We start from the raw sequence: 20,690 nt of genomic DNA, 5'->3' as shown, positions 1-20,690 counted from the left end.
CCCTTGAGGGACGGAAGGAAGGACCTGAGGGCCCAGAACACTGCACGGAGCTCCAGGACGTTGATATGGAGGGACTTCTCCGTCGGGAGCCAAAGGCCTCTCGCGTGCAGGTTTTCGGTGTGCGCTCCCCACCCTTCCAGGGAGGCATCCGTGGTCACTGTCTCCTGGTGGTCTGGGGTCTGGAAGTCCATGCCCGCCGTCAGATGCGCGCGGTTGCCCCACCACCGGACCGCTCGGCGGAAACTCTCGTCGAGTGTGATCCTCTCCTCGAAGCCGCCCGTCGTTTGGATCGAGCGCGCATCCAGGAACTCCTGCAACGGGCGCATCCGGAGCCTGCACATGGGAATGAGGTAGATGCAAGAAGACATCATTCCGAGGAGGGACTTGATGGACCTCACCTCGGCCGCGTCGGAAACCAACATCCGCTGTACCTTGCCCAGGATGGACCTGGTCCTTTCCTCCGACGGGGAGGCCAGAAGGGACACTGTGTCGAGCTTCGCTCCCAGAAACAGTGCGTTTTGCGCGGGTACCAGGTGGGACTTGGCGTAGTTCACGGAGAATCCCATGTCCGTGAGAAGTTGGACGGTCCTTGCCGTGTGCTCCACGGCGAGCTCCCTCGTCTTGGCTCGGATGAGCCAGTCGTCCAGGTAGGGGTAGACGTGGATCCCCTCGCGGCGCAGCTGCGCCGCCACCGGTGCAAGGCACTTGGTGAATACCCTGGGTGCCGACCGTAGTCCGAAGGGGAGGGCTTTGAACTGGTAGTGACGCCCTTGGACCACAAACCTGAGGAATTTTCGGTGCCCCTTTAGGATGGGAATATGGAAGTAGGCATCCTCCAAATCCAACGACGACAGGAAGTCTCCTTCCTCCAGCTGCCCCAGGACGTGCTGGAGGGTGACCATCCGGAACTTCTGCGCCTTGATGAACTTGTTCAGACGTCGCAGGTCTAGGATGGGGCGCCATCCTCCCGTCTTCTTCTTCACGAGGAAGTATCTCGAGTAAACTCCGGAGCCCCGAAGCCTCTTTGGGACGAGTTCGATGGCGCCCTTCCTGAGCATCGCCTTTACCTCCAGGAGAAGCTGAGGGACGTGAAGCTCTTTCCTGGCCACGGGGGGGACGCGCGGGCACCTTCTTTGAAACTCGAGCGCGTGGCCCCGGGCTAAGGCGTCCAGCACCCAACGGTCGGTGGAGATCGACTCCCACACGCTGACGAAGCTCGCCAGCCGGCCTCCCACCGGGGTGCTTCGGTGGGGGCCCGACCCCACGGCCGGTTCAATCCTGTTTCGATGAGGCTTTGCCGCCTTGACCTCCTTGGCGACGACGGCGGGGTCCGCCAGACTTGCCTCGTCCTCTGTAGGCCTCCTGAGACGACGAGCGGGCCGCTTGACGGTAGGTGGAGAAACCGCCGCCGGAACCTTTGGAGGCGCCCTTGCCTCCGCTGCTCCGAAAGGGCGTCCGTCGTTGCTGCAGAACCCCAAGGGCCCGGGCCGTCTCAGTGTCCGCTTTAATGGCCTGAAGGGAATCGTCCACTGTTTTCCCAAACAGGTTGTTCCCATCAAACGGCATGTCCAGGACTCTGGTCTGTACGTCTTGACGGAAGTCCGTAGCCTTGAGCCATCCACGCCGCCTAAGGCACACGCCGTTGCCCAACTGGCAGAACCCAGTGTCGGCGATGTCCGTCGCAATAGTGATGGCGTGGTCCGACGCCACCTCACCTTCCTGTAGGATCTCCAGGGCATCCGCCCTCTTGTCGTCCGGTAGGAAGTCCAGCAGGGGAGCCAGTTTGTACCATAGCTCCCTGTCGTAGCGGGCCACGATAGCCAAGGCGTTGGCCGCTTTAATCGTCGTCGCTGCAGACGAGATGACCCTGCGTCCCATAGCGTCCAATTTCTTTCCCTCGCCGTCCGGTGGGGAAGTCGATGTGGAGGCCGCACCCCCCCCCGCTTTCTTCCTGGCCGCCGCGGAGACGACGGAGTCCGGGGTAGGCTGCGCCCGGAGTCACAGGCGGGCCGCGTCCGGGACCCGGTACTTCTTCTCGTACCGGTCTCTTCTAGCTGGCGTCGTGGAAGGGTTCTTGAGGAGGGCGAGGCCCTCATCCCAAATGCCGTCCAGTAGAGGCACCGCGAGGACCGTCTTCCTCTTGGCCTCGCGCCGTTGATAAAGGAATCCTTCCTTTTTCTTCTCCTCAGGGCAGAGTTGGAAAAGCTCGGATGCCCTGGCGATCATGGAGTGGAACGATCCAATCTCGTCGGGCGGAGAAGCCCTGGTGGGAGGTGACGACGGTAGATCCTCGTCGTATACCTCGTCGTCCGTACCCGTCGCTGCCGTGTCAGTCCCCGTATCATCCCCTCGGGTGGACGGGGAGGAGGGCTGGACGGGGCGCGACGGCTGAAAAGGAGGTGGAGGGTGAATCCTTCTTTTCTTGGGCGGGGGAACACCAGAAGGTCCCGGTTCAGGATCCCCCGACGGGAGAGGTTCCTCCGTTGGCAACGGTAGTCTCGTCCTTATCTCTGAGCATAAGGACTGTATAGCCAACAAAATGGCCGCCGAGTTGTCTTGCAGCGCTGGCAGAGGGGAATCCGACGGGCGATCAGGGGCCCCGTCGGCACCCTCGACGATGTCGTCGTCACCTGCGTCGGGACCCATCCCGACGGGCCGGTCTTCTTCCACGCCAAGGCCGTGGTTTAAGACCTCGATCAGCTCTTCCTCCGAGGTTGAGGCCGAATCTACGACGACGCCCTGCCTCCCCTTTTTCTTCCCCGCCGGGGATTTCACGGGGGTCCTATCGATGGGCACAAAAGAGGACTCCCTCCGAGGTGGCAGGGAGACTCTGAGCCCCGAGGTCGCCACCACTGGTGTAGCCTCCACAGGCTGAGCCAGGGCCGCCGCGACAGTATCGATAGAGGGCTTGGCCGGATGGATTAAGGCCTTCACCACCTTAGGTGCGCTCACCGCCTTATCCTTGAGGGGGGGGACACTGCCTCGCTCCCCCTCCGATGGGGCCTTCGAGCTCGACCGGGGCCTCTCCAGGAGCTTCGCCGGGTGCTCGCCTTTCCTCTTACCCGACCCAGAGCGTTGGCTCGTGGTTGATGGTGCCGGGGAGGGTGCGCCCTGCCTGGCGCCCGTAGAGCCCGACCGTTCGGCGCTCCCGGTGCCAGCGGACTCGCGGTGCTTGGCCTTGTGTTGGACCCCCGTCGCCGGGGCGTCCTCAAAGGTCTTAGAAGACCGCTCGGATTTCTTCCTCTTCTTCTCGCCTGACGGGCTCTTCCCTTCCAGCCAGTTGGCGAGACGTTGATGGCGGTCCTTCATGGTCCGCTCCGACATATTGCCGCAAAACGCACAGTCCTTCTCCACGTGCGTCTTGTCCTCATGTAAGCAGTAGAGACAAAAGGAGTGTTCGTCCTCCTTAAAGATGTTCTGCAGCTGGCATCCAGGGCAGATCCTGAACAGCTTTCCGGGCGTCGAGCTTCCCTTCTCCTGGGCCATGTCCGGGCCTGAGAAGCTTCTGGAGTCCTCCAAAAGCGTAGCTCGACGAAATCTTCACCCTTGAGGGGCGCAGACGAATCCGACACGGGTCCCCGTTGATCGGATGGAGAGTCGGTGGAGCTTGAGGCTCTTTTGACCGAAAAAACGAAGTTTTTGAGAAAAAACTTGAAAAAATAGCACTAACGCTCGAGAGCAATAGCACGAGGATCCCAACACATGAACGTGCGGTAAAAATCTGAAGATGGCTGCCAGAGGCGATGCTTAGGTAGAGGGCAGTCATTGGCTGTGGTCAGTATGACGCAGAGACCAGTGATTGGTTATTACTACGAAAGACAGATCAGAAACGAAACTGATACTGATTTTTTCTTTAACGAGGATTCCCAGCCTGACGACGGGGAATATTCATGAGCATGTGAATCCATGCCAGACCCCATGCTGGAGAAATGACTTCCAAAAGATCACACACTTGGTTAAGCGGTGAAGTCTACATGTAAGCCCTGTCTCAACCACATATCTTCCCAGCATGACTTGGTACAGAAATGTGGTAATGGGAGTGTGAAGAAATGTTCTCTTGGTTTTTCAGCTGTACTATGGAGACTTAAAGTCACCAGTGAAAGAAATGTATAATAAGGCCACCTGCTTGTAGTCATTGTTTTACACAGCACAGAGCTGGCTATGAAACCCTGTCTATCTCTAATAATTCAATATTTGCACTTCTTAAGGAACACGTCACTAACAATAGTGACTATTTGTTAGCCACTCACAGCTGTGTCTGCAGGCATCTACCACTAATCGCTCCATGCTGAAAATGACCTACCAACAACAAAGTTATCTCTAAAACATACATCACAAACTCTGAATTCAAAGATAAAGAAACCTGACAAATAGGCACAGAGCTAGATAAATCTCTGAACGGTGATTGGGAACAGCTGATCCTGTGCCTTGAGAGTGCCTGCGCCCTGGGCAGCCACCCACAAGAAGGCCCACCACAGGAAACAGCCCTGGGTCTCCATTTGTAGCACACATGCATAGAGACGGGGGCGTGGCTAAATGGCTGCGAGGTAAGAAGTGCACCGAGCAGGCTCCTGCCAATCCGACTCGAATCTTGGGGAAAAAAGATGGTCAAAGGCGACCAGGAGAAGAGAAACTGAAGCTACGGCCATGCGAATGGAATGGGCATGCTCCGGTATGAAGCGCGGAGATAATGGATGTAGATAAGCGAGATTCAGAGCTGTTACAATCTGGGGTGCAACGAGGACGGGAGGAAGAAAATGGTGCCCGCCTGAGAACCACACAAAGGCTCACTACAGAAGAGCTGGAGGCAGCACTCTGAGCCCCCGTCTTTGCTACAATGAGCAGACGCACCATATGAAGCGAAACGGGAAAAGAAAAAGAACGCGGATATATTTGTAATTGACACTCGAGCAGGGGCTGGAGCCCGGAGAAACACGTCGCATCGAGGGATACATTGTGGCACCCGACAAAGGCAGGCTCATAAGCAGATGGCTGCAGAGAGTAAACACACGCCTGCACATGAGGAGACAGCCAAGCCGCTGTGTGTTGACACTGATAGAGGGAGGGTGCAGGGGAGGCTGGAAACAGGCCCATAGATGAAACGAAATCACCCACGGAACGGAAGGTGGCCGCGAGACGCACACGGACCGGCAGAACTACAACAGAAGGAGGGGCAGGGGCTCCCGAAGCCGCACTAACACCCATCGTAAAGGCCAGTAAACAGAGCACCTCCAGTGCAGGGGACTGCAGCCCACGTGGATATGCGACCAAGAGATAGCCCATGAAGACTACGGCGTAAGGGGAAGCCTGTAGTGGCTACAGAAGGACCCAAATCGTATCCCGCTGGGACAGAACTCTACAAATACCAGACAATGGGGAAATAAGGGAGGAGCCACATGGGGAGACGACAAGCCCAGCAAGCACTCCGGAGTCCAGAGCAGAGTCCAGTCTGCCCCAGTCTCTTTGTGTTGGTCACTGTCAGAGGAGCTGCACGACGTGTCATAGTCCGCTTAGTACCTCTGTGGATTCTTCCTTTAAAAACCTTTTTGGCGCGCGGCGTGGAGTCCGGAGCAGAGTCCAGTCTGCCCCAGTCTGCCCCCGGGCGCTCCTGAGACCCTGCACCGATCCACCGACTCAGCACAATGACGCTGACAGCCGAAGTAGCAGGCCCCTTGACGCGAAAGAAAACTCTCCAGCATCGGTGCATGCTTAATCCCTGGACGACGATGAAAGCCTCAGCTAGCAAGAAGGTAAGCAAAACTGCAAGTCGAACTCTACTAGCTTCACTTACCTTACCTGTAGCGCTTTTGCTGGCTACACCGGTCCGACCCTCTGCTTCACAAACATTCAATCCTAGCCCAGAAGCTCCGAACAGTGAATGTATCAGTGAAGATCAATCACTTACATGCCTTCGTTTTAATGATAGCCAGTTTCACGAAAACATTGTAACTGATACTGCCACTGACATTGCGGTCGATGTTCTCGTGAACCAAATACACCAAGGCAAATACACGAATCCTACACCACTGCTAATCCATGAGCAACTAGATGCTATTTAGGGAGATGGCTACGCAGACGGTCGCGCAGACCCCGTGCCTGCGATACCCTCCCATGTTGCTCTAGCTAATTTGTTGCCACCACACATGGCCACCGACCTACACGAAGATCCGGCTCCTCCGACTGCCAACTCTTCAACCGCCATGATTGCTTTCCATCTAACTAACAACTCGGAAACCGCAATGCAATCGAGTGCGGATGTGATCTGCGACTATTTACAACAGCCAGACCTACTAGGTCACGATGCGGGTCACGATGCAACAGCTGCAACGATTTCAAAATCCATTCAATTTACGCACTTCATCAAAAACGTTGCGTCGCCTTTTACGGTGAGCGACGATGAACTATTAAATATGCCAAATGACATGACCTCTCATCTTTTTCCAGAGCGTGTTAACCCTGCGCATCAAACACCTCCACCTTCACAGGCGAACCTACCTGTAGTGGTACCATCTAAAAATCGAGGCTCCCGCGCCACACTTTCTCGAACAAAATCACAAGATCCCTCCGCTATCGGCAAGACTGTTTGCAAAGACAAAGGAGAGCCAGCTGTTAATGACTAATACGCCTGATTCCCTTGTCACGGTGGATATGCTTGCCAGGCGCCAGAGGAAACAGGTGCTCCTCCCAGTGCCCATATGGACGCCCTCTGGATCCGCCCATGCAAACAGTGATACTAAAATCTTCTGACTTGGAATCAAGTTCCATTGCAAGGGCGCGCCGCCTACAACGAATTGCGGAATTAAAATCTAATGCGCACATCTTCAAAAACCAGAAGATCACCAAGCCAGTCAAGCAAACACTCCCCACCCGCTGAACGAGACTGTCTATGGTGATCCTCAATTGTCCAATTTAACAAGAATTCTCTCTCCCATCAATTCAAAGTTTCATTTGGACTGCTCAAACGCGTCTTTAATTGAGGAAGAAGCATCTTCCGTTAAAGCTCTGCAAGCTAACATCTCATTGGAAGCTTTAACGCAAATTCATAACAATGTTCTTGCGGCATCAGCGGTGGCTCTCGCACCGTTTACAAAATTATACGAAACTCTACACAGCCAATTAAATGACCAAGGGGCGATCATTCAAAATTTGGTTAAAAAAATTGATCATTTCACGGATTTTGTTCACACACAAATCGAAAAAAATGCCGACCTATCAACAAGATGGCAAGAGCGCCTAGGCTACCTGGCTGCAAGACATCATTGTCAAAATGATACACTATCAGAAGGCCTTCTAGACGCCGTGAAATGGATGAGAAAAAATGTCACTCAGCACAAACAGACTCATGATCCCCCATTAATGACACCAAGGAACATAGATACTTTAAATGTGGATGCACGATTAACAAATGTGACAACCCTTGTTCCAAATCGTGCAGTCTCCGCTTCAATTGGTGATCACCCTGTCTTACCACAAACTCAATTTTCTCAAGCAGTATCTGAGCTTTCTAGCGTAGTCGAAAGCAACTTCGTAAGTACTGATTTACCAAGATATGATGTCCCTCTCATGACGGACATCCATGAGATCCAGGAGGAACCCACTGGGTCAGTGATATTCCAACCAACTTCATTTAACATCTTTAGCGGCCCAGCAAAAACCCTAGTTACAACCAAACCTCATAAGAACGGTCCAAAAATTGATGGAAAAATCTCAACTAAATCTGGACAAAAAGATGCACAACAAAAAAATAACCGTCAAAATGTTAAAAAATTCATACAAATTTTGACAACTCCAAAAAAACCAGCCTGTTTGATCAGAAAAACGGCCAATCACAAGTTGAATTGCCACAATCTCAAAGGCCTGTCCAGGCAATTAGACAAAACAAAGCATTGACCAAACTACCAGCCAAATGCTGACGCTTGAATTCGGACTCCCAAAGTTCAGAATGTGCCGATGAAGATAGCTCCATTGACTTATGTAACTTATCTACGTATTCAATCAGAAGTGTAACTAATAATGACCTTTCTTCTGAAGCCCCTGAACTAAATGTCCTTGATAATTCGGCAAGGAGGAAAATCTCTCTGAAAGATAATGCGATCAGACGTCACACCAGTGAAGCCTCAAAAAAGGATTGTCCTAACGCTTCAAAGGTCTTGCTTTCACCTGTCAGCTCAAAATTAAACCCGAAGCTAACAACAAACCAGAGGAAAAATGACTCACACTTCTGCTCAAGAGTACACGGCGGCTCAAGCCTAAAACCTGCAACAAGCTCATGGAAACTTTGTCTCCAGAATATCCAATCTGATGGAAACAAAGTAAACCTGAATAGAGCTAATGTTTTAAAACTATTCGCCTGTGTTCCTCAACTTAGGACAATAATGACAGATGACATCAAGATTGTTGAGTATGCATTGGAAAAAACTACAGATCAAGTATTATTACATATAACATTGTCTGCGGTGAAAAATATCTTATTACAAGCAGTCGAAGACCTGCTGGTATTTGGATTCGATATCACCCTTGAACCTGATGAGTCAAAAAACAAGCTCAGACCAGGAATACAACTTCAGACAAATTTCAAAGTTTAGTTTGTCGGACGACCTTACGGAAATCATTATCGTACTCACATAGAACACAAAATGATTCAGATTGCAAAGCTAGAAACGGAGGACCCAGATGCAATACTCGTCCTACAAATAACAATAATCAATAACAATGAGTGACAAGGACAAAGCTAAGGCTGCTTTCCTGGAATACTCGCGGATTCTCTCATCTGTTTAACAACTTTACAGAACCGCTCGACGAAGTCTTTGTAATTTGTCTTCAGGAAACTTGGCTTCGTGATGTTCCTAATCGAGATGGCTTCACTATTCACTTGAACCCAGCAAAAAAAAATATTAAAGGCTGCCCTTATTCAGGTCTAATTACTTTATTAAAAATACAAAATTGGATGACTCCCCTTGAAGCTGTTAACCCAAATCCGTTTGTACAGGGTACGATAATACGAATCGGGACAATGCACTCTAAATACAGTCATCTACTCGTAATTAACGGCTATTGGAACCCGGCAATGATCTCAACTATAGAATTCATTACATCGGTAACAACTCTAATTGACGATGCTTTCCTCAATTACACAGATTTATCATTGATTATATGTGGTGACCTAAACTGTAGCTGGTATCGATTTAATCATTGAACGATGGAAAACAATGTAATCCCTGAAGTCGAAGTACCAGAATGAGGTAAACTCTGGTCACATGCCCTTACCTCACGAAATTGTCAGATGATCAATGGCAATACAAAAGGAGACCAACCTTGTAAGACAACCTGGAAGCGACTCCAATGTAGAAATACCCTAGACTATTTTTGGGTCTCTCGAAATCTATTTGAAAGAGTGGTGTCACTCGAAGTAGTTCAGAAGGACGTAAGTGATCATGACATGCTTCGTCTATCACTGGATTTCGAAATTTACACACAACTGGACACTTACAAAATGTCATTGGCAATAAACGCAGCTGGAAATCGGCTAAAAACCAACGGTTTGCTAATCCAGAAATTAGCTTTGCATCTTGAAGACTCAAATGACGTGGAATACGTCCCTTTGTTAGCCTCGTGTTCGTCACAATACGTTAACTCAAAATCATACGGCTTTATTCCGAAACATCTTTTCAGCTCTGAAATAGCCGCGGCCAAAAAGATATTGAGGAAAGACCTACGCACGTTAAGAAAGTCTCATTGCGATCAAAATGATATACAAAGAAACATAAAGGCTCGACGTCAGGCATACAGAAATTGGCTTAAATCTCACTCTGTAATAATCGATCAAAGCAGAGCTGAAATTATGTTAAAGCTAATTATTACGAAGAACTCTCGTGAAATCTGGGCAATTCTAAATGAAGGAAATACAAAAACTAGTTCAAATATGTCAAACAAAATCTCAAGCTCTCAATGGGTGAATTACTTCACAAAGACCTATGAACGACCTGTTCTAGATTCACAGGTTCATTGTCAGAATTCCACCAAAGCCTGGGATATAACCCCATCAAACGAAGACTTAGAATTAGCAATTCAAAAGCTAAAAAACTCGAGAGCCGCTGGCCCTGATCAAATAACTAACATCATGCTAAAAAAACACAAGCATCACTGGGCCAAATTTATGGAATCCTTGTTCCGTCAAATTTCAACCTCGAGGAAAACACCTGAGTCGTGGGCCAAGGCAATAGTGGTACCGATATATAAGAAGGGTAACCGGGACGATCCATCGAACTATCGTCCCATTGCCTTGCTCGATACTATGGGAAAAGTATTCGGCTCGTTTCTACGAACCAAGCTGACGGCTTGGGCATCTAATGTAAAACAAATGGATTGTCGACAAACAGGCTTCACAAAAGAAGTAGGTGTTGACGTAAATCTGACCATACTAACCATTCTAAAACTTGAAGCCCTAAGAGCGAAAAACATTTTTTTTTCGCATTTGTTGATTTGAGACAAGCGTTTGACGCAATACACCGGGGAAAATTATGGTCTAAACTACGTGAGTGGAATTGCCCAACTCAGATACTTGACCCCCTCATAGCGCTACATTCCAACACCTCAGTACAAGTAAGAGTGAATTCTCAAGGTGACCTAACAGAACCAATTCCAACGTAGAAAGGTGTTAAGCAAGGGTGTCCACTAGCTGCCGACTTGTTTAAATTATTCATTTCCGATTTACCGCAGTGGTTAGAAGCTGCTCACTGTTTCCCTCCAAAGATAATCGGAAGACCACTCAACTGTCTCGTTTACGCAGATGACCTTGTGCTGATCGATCGAACTCAGATAGGTTTGCAAAACCTGCTGCTCAAGTTGAATGAATATCTGCAAGCAAATGACCTGCACCTAAACACGGCAAAAACGAAGATCATGTGCATTGGCAAAAGTGTATCGAGGAAGGATAAAAACTTTCAATGGGCAATTGGAAAAACTCTGCTTAGTATCGTGACATCTATACGATATCTGGGAATTATGGTTAATAACTCTGTGAATCGGCCTGGACCAACGACCTACTGGAAAGAACGAACACTCTTGGATTACAAGGAGCGAAAATCAATAAAGACTACGGAAAATGTTCAATTGATCCACTAATAACATTCTACCTGCAGAAGTTTATTCCCACCATAACTTTTGGAGGAGAGACAGGATGGAACCTTGATCATCGCCTTTGGCAGAAGCTTGAAGGCAGGTTCTGGAAACGTGCACTGGGGCTCACCAAAGACATTTCGATGGTGGCCCTGAGATATGAACTGGCCTTGAATTCGCTTTATATGACAATACTATGGAAATCTTTATCGTCTCTGAGGAAAATGATGCTTGGATTACAAATCCCAGCATATGAAATCTTTATTAATGATAACGCAAGAACACAATCGATCTTACTACAATCTTGGCAATCTGACCTGACAAATATCATGGAAGCCGCCAACATTCGCATGGACAAATTGATTGATCGACCTCAGCATGCAAGAAAAACTAGAATTATGGGATTGGACTTCAACTTATGAGCATCGTACATCTCTCAAATCCACCCTTTCTGGTTCAATGTGCATGTTGAAATTACACTCTCGTCCGAAATATCTAACATCTTGCCCTTCTCGTTATCATCGGAACCAATTTTTGAAATTCAGATTGAACGCCCTAACCACAAGAGAAACACTCTGGCCACGTCGAGACAAAACCATCGACTCTGACGAATGCAGGTTCTGTATGACAGGAGAAATCAAGTCATTAAAACATCTTATAACTGCATGTACAATGCTCAATATTCCTCGAGAATTACAACTCGGTTCCTTTAAACCCATTCTCTACGATGCTGATGATTGGTGGGATTTTGTCTCAGTTGGGAGAAACATCATGCTCACATGTAGCATAATCACCTTTCTGGACATGATCTTGGTCACAGACCAAAAAGAAAAGAAAATCAAATTAGTAAATTAAAGTGTTTAGATTTCTGGAATATCTGAACATATTTCAACGACAAGTGGCCGGGTGTCGTACAATTATTCAGCTCTCACTGGAATCTAAAAGCTGAATGTTGTGATACTGTAATGTAACAAAAGTTTGATTTTCATATTGAACTGTAGTTTTACAATAAAATAAAAAATAAATAAATAATGGAAATGAAGGCATGGGGCAGTGCTTGATACTGGCTGGAGGAACAGCGAGCGGAGGAGCTGAGGGAAAAAGAACAGACCCACTTGGCGTGACTGTAAACCACAGGAGCCCATCTCACATTAGCAAACACGTCGGCTCAGTTGAAGCAGCGTATGAACACGCCTCAAGATCCCTATAAAGGGCAAAGTCAAGGAGCTGCCTACAGCCTGCATGGCCACAGAGCAGAGGAGTTCATAACAAACAAGACGCTTGGGGACAAAACAGAACCCCAAACACAAGGGTGCTAGAGGGTGTCATGCACCAAGTATCGACCAAAGGAACTCCACCGATGTGCTTCCTAGGCAGTCCCTCAAATGTGCTGCGAAACATGATGGGCCGAAAATAAAAGAACAAAGCTTGCAGAACCACACTGCAAAAGAACCCAAGAAGCAGACTTCAACTGCACTATCTGACAATAGCAAGATGGATGGGGGCACACCGAGCAGCCACTCAAATTACCCACAACCAAGCACCCTGCACCAGGAAAGCCCTAACGGTAGCCAACAGCTAACTCGAACACCATATAGGCTGAGACTGGACAGAGAGCCTGATAAACCAACCCAGGCAACGGTGAACAGACACAGGGAGGTAACAGGATGGCGTCTAAGCTACCTAAAACAAAAGGGAAACAACAGACCATGGACAAATTCGCCAAAACAACCCAATCATCTGACAGAGCCAGAAACAAGGACAAGAACTTACAAGCAGACGCACCAGGGTGGAATGATCAACAAATCCTTGACGCAATCGTGGACCTGAAAATCGCATGGGAAACCAAACTGGAGGCAGCTATGAGCGAAATAAGAACATCATTGGACCTTAAAATAGGCGCACTACAAGAGGACGTCAATCTATTAAGACAAGATGCAAATAAAATAGCGGAACGCACAGGAGAACTGGAAAAGGAAGCACACGTGAATACAGCTACCTGCTCGGCACACACTTTGGAGATCCATCTGCTGAGGCGACATGTGAGTAACTTGGAAAACAGAGCAGAGGAGGCGGAATGGCGGGCCCGAAGGAATAACATACGCATTGTAGGACTCCCCGAAGGAGAAGAAGGATCTAACCCCACGGACTACATCGAGTCCATGCTACTTCAAGAAATAGAGGGTGGGGCACGCACTCAGGGATTTGCTGTGGAGAGAGCACCCAGGGCTCTGACAAGGAAACCTCTGGCTGGAACACCCCCGATGCCGATAATAGCCAAGATCCTGAACTACCGAGACAGGGAGAATATCCTGGAGTTCTTCCGAAAAGGAGGTACAATACACCGAGCATCAGCTTCTATCACAGCATACCCAGACTACACTCTACTCGTGCAGAGGAAGCGGCTGAACTATGGATCAGTGAAAAAAAGGTTGCGCACGGTGGGCTTCAAGTACATGCTGATGTACCCGGCGAAGCTGAAAGTGTTCCACAGAAATAGAGCTTTGTTTTTTGATACCCCAGAGGATGCGACAGAGTGGCTAGACGTACAGAATTGCCCCACCGGGAGTGACACACAGAAGGAGGACAGCTTGGAGAAGTGATATGGAGGCTCCAGATGCTGAGGTGCTGTATGACTAAGACATTGAGACTAGAATATAGTATAATGCACACAGACTGGGAAATAGCCAGGCTTTGGACAGAAGAAGTTGAATGCATGTAACATGTTGAGGTTAACACACAGTAGCTACAAGAGTTGCACCCTTACACCCCAAGAGTTAGTTTAGATAGGCTACCGATAGAGTGGTAACCTCCTGCTGAGTTCCTAGGGTCGGTAACCCGGGCCAGGACTAAATGCGGGATCACCTGAGATCCAGGGATGGAGCTGGGCAAAAGTTGGGTAAGGGAAGGGCGGTTGGGGAGTTGTGGAGTTGTTGGGTAGGGGTAGTTCATATAGTGGGAAACGAGCTTACACAAAAGCGAGCATGAAGCTGGAGGAGGTGGGAAATTAGTGGAGATCGGGCAAGACAATTAGCTGGAGGGCTTGTGGTGGAAATAAATGGAATACTGGGAGACCTTAGAATAGTAACCTGGAATATCGGAAGACTCAACAGCTTTGTGAAAAGAAATAAGGTAATGATGTATCTAAGACGGCAAAAAGTGGACATAGCCTTATTGCAGGAAACCCACCTCACCAAAGAGAAGCAAGAGGTGGTAAAGAAAAAGTGGAAAGGGACCACTATAGGAGCAACATATTCGGCGTACGCTAGAGGGGTAATCATTTGGGTGGCACCACATGTGCCCTTCCAGATACTGCAGGCCACGGTGGAGCCGATGGGAGGATGGCAGTGATCCGGGCCTGCTACAGAATAGAGAACTGTGCATCATAAATACATACGCCCCCAACCAAGACACAGTAGCCTACTTTAAGACGCTATATAGCAAAATCAGTCCTCACATACGAAACACAGTCACATAGGGAGGGGACTTCAATTGCATGCTGAACCCCAAAATGGACAGATCAGTCACGAAACTAGATAAACCCACCCCCGCAGCGAAAACGCTACAAACCTTGCTGAGAGACTTTAGGCTGGAGGATATATGGAGGCAACAACACCCGAACGATAGGCACTACTCACACTATGCCGCCCCACAAAACCTGTACACGAGACTGGATGATATGTTCGCCACTCCGGAACTTGTTGGGGAAATGACAAGCTCAGAATGTAAGGCAAGACTACTATCGGACCACTCCCCTCTGGTCCTGGCATGGCGACATCAGCCCCTCAAGGCCAGAATCCCAACATGGAGGCTCAGAGCCGAGGCACTGAAGGATACCGCATTCCGAGAGGACCTTAGGGAAGAGATAATTGGGTACTTTGAAAATAATACCTGAAGTGTGGAGTCAGAGGGTACCCTATGGGAGGCCTTTAAGGTGGTGTTGAGAGGGGCGGCCATATCTAAATCTAGAGGGCTCCAAGGGGGTATAGTGCGGGAGCTACAAGAGACAGAAAAGAAAATAGAAGTAATTGTGAAAAGAGAAGGCACCTCACAGTAGGACGCCGAAAGTGTGAGCCAGTTACAACAGAATTGTAGGGAGCTCGGGGAGAGATTGTGCAACCTGAATTACAAAAAAAAACATCGAAAGACAACACATGGGAGGAGACAAACTGGGGAGGCTGCTTGCATGGCTATACAAGAATGTGACACCAAGATTAGCAATTAGAGAGATAACAGGAGAAGCGGGCCAAGTTTGCAACACCCAGGAGAGTGTGAACGAGGGATTCCTTAGATTCTACAAACACATCTATGAAGATGCAGGATATATGGCAGAACAGGAGATTCAGGAGACGCTAGAAGACATAGGATTTCCTGAAGTGTCTGAAGAAGACAGGGAGAACCTAGATGCCCCAATAACAATAGAGGAATTAGAAACAGTGGTAATACACCTACCCATGAGCAAAGCCCCTGGGACAGACGGGCTCCCTAGCGAATTCTATAAAACGTATAGACAAGAAGTGCTCCCCCCATTATTGGCAATGCTAAACGAGGCCTTCAAGAAAGGAAAACTGACGGAATCTTGAAGGGGGGCTGTAATCATTCCACTCCTAAAACCAGACAAGCCAAGCACAGACTGTGGGTCGTACAGACCACTATCTATGCCAAACCAGGACAGTAAAATCCTCACAGCTGTGCTGGCGAACAGACTTAAGCGGGCGATAAATAAACGTATACACCCCGATCAAACTGGATATGTCCCAGGCAGATGCATATCCGATAACCTCAGGAGGCTTCACCACATCATAGAACAGGCAGAGGGCGACGCAAGTGAAATAGCAGTAGTCTCCCTGGATGCAGTGAAAGCCTTCGATTTTGTAAGGTGGCGTTGGATGACGGTGGCCTTGAAAGAATACGGGATGGGACCAGGGCACCTGCCGTGGGTGAAAATGGTGTATACCTCCCCAACAGCCAGGGTCAAAACAGGAGCGATAATTTCAGATAAGTGGCAATTTAGCAGAGGCACGAGACAGGGTTGTCCATGGTCCCCGATGCTGTACATTCTTGCATTAGAACCCCTAGCGATTTACCTGAGACAGCAGTATGATGAAATAGGGGTTCACACTAAGGGGGGACCGCACCTGATATTATTTATGCGGATGATATGCTGCTATACTTGCAGTACCCAGAGGAAAATTTACAGTACATCTTGGAGGTGATGGGACGTTACGTGGCTCTCTTGGGCATAGCGGTTAACCCCAAGAAATCATGCATGTTCCCCTTCGGGAGGTACAGAGGGGTCCCACACGAGAACATACCTATTTTGCAGATAGCCTGGCAGAACAGAACATTCCGATACCTAGGGATTAACATATACCACACGATTGCAGATGAGCACAAATATAACACAGAGAGGGCAGTGGAAGGTATCAAGAACAGCATGGGGTTCTGGGCAAAGCTCCCCCTAGCTATGGTGGGGAGGGCGACCTTGCTCAAGATGATGGTCCTGCCAAGGCTACTACATTTTTTTGTAAATATCCCACACATGTTGCCCAAACGCTTTTTTATTAAACTCCAGAGCTTATGTAGAGTCTTCCTGTGGCACAACTCTAGAAACAGAGTGGCCCTATGGAAATTACAGAATACGTATGACAGAGGGGGTATAAACCTACCGAACTTTGAGATATACCACTTGGCAGGGCAGCTTCATTATGTCTACAGGTGGCTGTCAGAAGAGGAGACAGCCGAATCCAGAGTGCTAAGGGGTGAATGCAACCCTTATTTTTTGAAAGAACTGATATGGCTACCCAAACCAGAGTTGCAGGGGCAATCGAGATTGCTGGAGCTGGGCTGGAAGACATGGCGCAAAGCATGCCAAGCTATGGGGAACCCGACCCCATACTGCCCGCAGGCGCCACATGTGGCGCTATGCGGGGGGGATGAGCAACTGAGGAAAAGGATCCGCAGGCACTGGGAGTCGGTGGGCCTAGCAACCTTGGGAGATATATGGCAAGAGGGGAAGGCATTAGACTTCCAAACGATAGTGGACGAAACCGGGGTACATACGGGACAATATATCACATAAACTAGAATAGTCAGATGGGTGAAGGAAACGTGGTCCGAAATAGCACTAGCAGAACCACCTGATACTGCTATAGAAACGATGTATGATAGCTCGGAGGGAGGGCACAAAATATCTCGGATTTATAAACTAGTGATGTCTAGAGTGGGTAAGTAGTTGCTCCAACTGAGACGGGACTGGGAGGAGGAAGTAGGAGTACCCATGCATGACGGGCAGTGGGAAAGAGCACAGACATACCATAAAAAGATGTCCAGGAATGCGAGGCTGCAACAGATTCAGCTATATGTCACCCATAGGGCGTACATGACCCCCGGATGATCGCCAGATTTGGGGGGAACAGAAGTACAAAAATGCCCCAAGTGCGGGGAGGTGGATGCTGGAATTATCTATATGTTCTGGGCGTGCCTGGAGGTGGGAAAATTCTGGGAGAAAATCAAGCTACGACTATCCGAAAAGGGCCTCAAGCTAGATGTAGTATCTGTGTGGGCATGTATGTTAGGGGGATTCACCAGACCACGCAACCTGGAACACGTGTGCAAACTCAAGAATCAGGCCTACATTCTGGCCAAAAGGAGAATAGCAATGTGCTGGAAGGCTGGCCACAGACCCAGATTAGAAACGTGGTGGGGTGATCTCCTGAAATGGGCAGATCCTGAGACAGTAGCATGGTATGAGGCAGCTAACAAAGGGGAGGAAAACAAAGTGGGACCTCTGATAGCGTGGAGACAAATGGTAGCCACATTGTCGGGATCCTCCCATGCCAATTCCAGTGAATATGACACACCCGAGAATGACGAAGGGGATTGACCCTAAGAGAAGGGAAGCCCGAAGAATGAAGTGTAAGCTTGAGTTAAGAAGGGGGGGGACAAAAACAAATAAAATGCAAATGTACGTTAAGAAGTTGGTAACCAAAATGTCAGGTGTGATGGTTATATATTGTTTGTTGGAAAGACTAATCAAAATATATTTTTTTTAAAAACCCATGCATAGAGACAGAAAGCTGTAAAGGCCTTATCTAACTGTTAATATCTGTTTGTTCATTTTGAACTTTGGTTTTGAGTTGCTATCAAAAACAAGTCAACAAAGCATTCTTAAGAGATTATTGTACTGTGAAACCACTTTCTGGGTTGCTTGCAGCACTTCCCTTTAGCTGCAGGGTACCATGACAGATCATGTTGCCATATGAAGAGTTGCTATTGCCGCAGGCACGCATAGCAATGTCTTATTGGGTGTGTGCCTCGTGTTGCACGGGCTAGTGAATGGCAGTGAGCTCCAAAGAGACAGCGTGGGCGTGAAGGTGACACCATTCAAATGCAATACAAAGACAAGAGCTCTGCAGTGTTGGACCCACTATGCAGTACTACACCCAACTTTGTTTTTTTTGTTAGGCATTACAATTACAATATGTCTTAAGTTTTTTCCAAACCTATCACAAATCCCATTTCCCAAGGTTCACTTGTCAGCCGTTCATACTTTAAAGGGTGGTAGAATTAGTGCCATCTAGTGGTTAATTTCACCTTTTTGCTATGGTCTCCAGAAGGTCAGTTCAAAGGTACTTAAATTCTATGTCATCTCACTACCCCAGTGCTCCCATGTAGCACTGCACAGAATACCGGTAAACAGCATCCGTCAAACCCCAACATAAAATGGTGGACTGAGCACCTAATGAAAATCACCTAGGATTAGCTTGTGAGACAGCAGAGCACTTAAATATTCCACTCCCTTTGACATAGCTCTCGTGTTATAGTGCATGTTGCAGAGATCGTTGTACAGCCTGCATGTTACAAGTTCCAATCCTAGTACGATGGCTCGGCTGGCTAATGTGTTTGCTGCAGATCTGCTCTCAATCTCCTAAACCACCCGACAGATTGCAGAGCGGGCCACCTGGAACCTTAATTCTGTCCTGCTTCTACATATGTGTTGCAGGACAATTAGTGACTCCATTGAAAGAGCTTTTTAACTCGTGTGAGAAGAAGGACAAAGTTACTGATTGAACGGAAGAAGCTGGCCCTTAATTCAGCTCCCCCTATTGACCAATAACTTGGAGAACTATAAATGCAAACTGTTTACTGGGGTCTTGGCTGCCAGAATAGAACATATGCTTCCCCAGCTGACAGAAGCTGCTGTATTGGGATCTGTACAAGCGAGGCAAGCTTGTTACACAAATTATAGAAACGCTGGAGAGAAAAGAAGGCACTCAACAGGTTTAGATTGGAGTTTATGTGTAAAGCGCTCGAAGTCAGTGGTCTGGGGGACACTGGAAAATTGTAGTAGCTAAATGTCAAGCACCATTCTCTAGGACACAAATGAAAAACTATGTGCGTCTCAGGGTGAATATCCATGAGAGGAAAGAGACAAGGCTGCCTGTTGTCACACCCTCTGTTTGCCTTATCGAGAGGACCACTTCAACAGAGAACCAGGGAGAGTGCGAACATTTAGGAGTCAATTTTTCTGGGAAGAACGGGAATTTATGTTGTTTTGAGTCAAGTTCCTAGGAGCCATAAACAATCCTTCATAGTTTATGGCCAGGTGTTCCAGCTAGCACCTCTTGCGTTTTGCTATAGTCCCCCTGAGTGGGATGGGTATGCCCCGACCTGGGTCCCGTGCCTGCTGGGCCTAGAGACCCAAGCTACTCCTCACTGATGAGGCCCAACAAGGCCGAAACATGTCTGGGGATGCTTGTGATCTCCTGCAGAAGGGATGTGACATACTAGTTTGGGCTGGACTGCCCCTTTTGGGGTGGGACCAAGCTTGATTTGCATGTGGGATTTCCACTTCCCTAATGGCTTGGCAGGCTGAAGAATGGGGGCCTGGAGGCTTGTCCAGAGCAATGCCAGAGGTTAAGATTATTCTAAACCTTCCAGCTCACACCCCTTGTGTTTAGCCTAGGTGTTGCGCACATGTAAAGAGGCAGTACATTTCAAAATGAACATGAGTAAACTGAGGGTTTGGACCTATCGCAGGGTCCATAAAAAAGGAAGGAGTAAAAAGACAGCTGCAATGCGGGTGGGTGTAAACGAGCAAAACCTATAGGCACTGTCACAAAAAGGGAGGATCAGAACACCTGGGGACTGGATGGAGTTTAGAAAAAGCGTGCGTTTGAGTTTGCAACTTAACATGTAGAATGCTACATTCGCACATGCTTCCACCAACAGAAACAAATCGCAAAATAGAGATTTTATAAAGTACATACCTTTCCCTTAGCAGCTAAACTTCCTCCTCCCCTTCATCTCTGTTCCGCTTATCTTGCAGGCTCTCAGTCTCAGAGAGAAAGTAAGCCAGCGAGTGCCATAAAAGAAACTAATAACATACCTGTGACAAAGCAAGGAATTGCCTCTCTTTTAAATGTTCTGTGGAGCTTACTTTCAGCCTCGCCCCTCCCCAACCCCACATTTCCTCAGCAACTCATGTTGAGGCCTTGTTGTTGGTGTTGCAGCACACAAATAATACATTTGTGTCAACTCAACCTTTATAATATTTAAATAAGAGAAGA

At 48.4% G+C, this 20,690-nt stretch overlaps 1 long non-coding RNA gene across 1 annotated transcript in view; it reads left to right on the top strand.

Moving 5' to 3' along the window:
- Nucleotides 1-4,548: 4,548 nt before the first annotated feature.
- The window catches only part of LOC138510956 (uncharacterized), a 63,088-nt gene continuing 46,946 nt past the window's right edge, over nucleotides 4,549-20,690 (top strand). Inside the window, exon 1 of the long non-coding RNA XR_011280494.1 lies at nucleotides 4,549-5,750. This is a non-coding gene — a long non-coding RNA (uncharacterized lncRNA). The remainder of the gene's footprint in view (nucleotides 5,751-20,690) is intronic.

The sequence above is a fragment of the Ambystoma mexicanum genome, chromosome 6p (genome assembly GCF_040938575.1).
Source record: "Ambystoma mexicanum isolate Mex_15411 chromosome 6p, UKY_AmexF1_1, whole genome shotgun sequence".
NCBI classification, from domain to species: domain Eukaryota; kingdom Metazoa; phylum Chordata; class Amphibia; order Caudata; family Ambystomatidae; genus Ambystoma; species Ambystoma mexicanum.
This window is presented reverse-complemented; position numbering and strand designations above follow the sequence as displayed.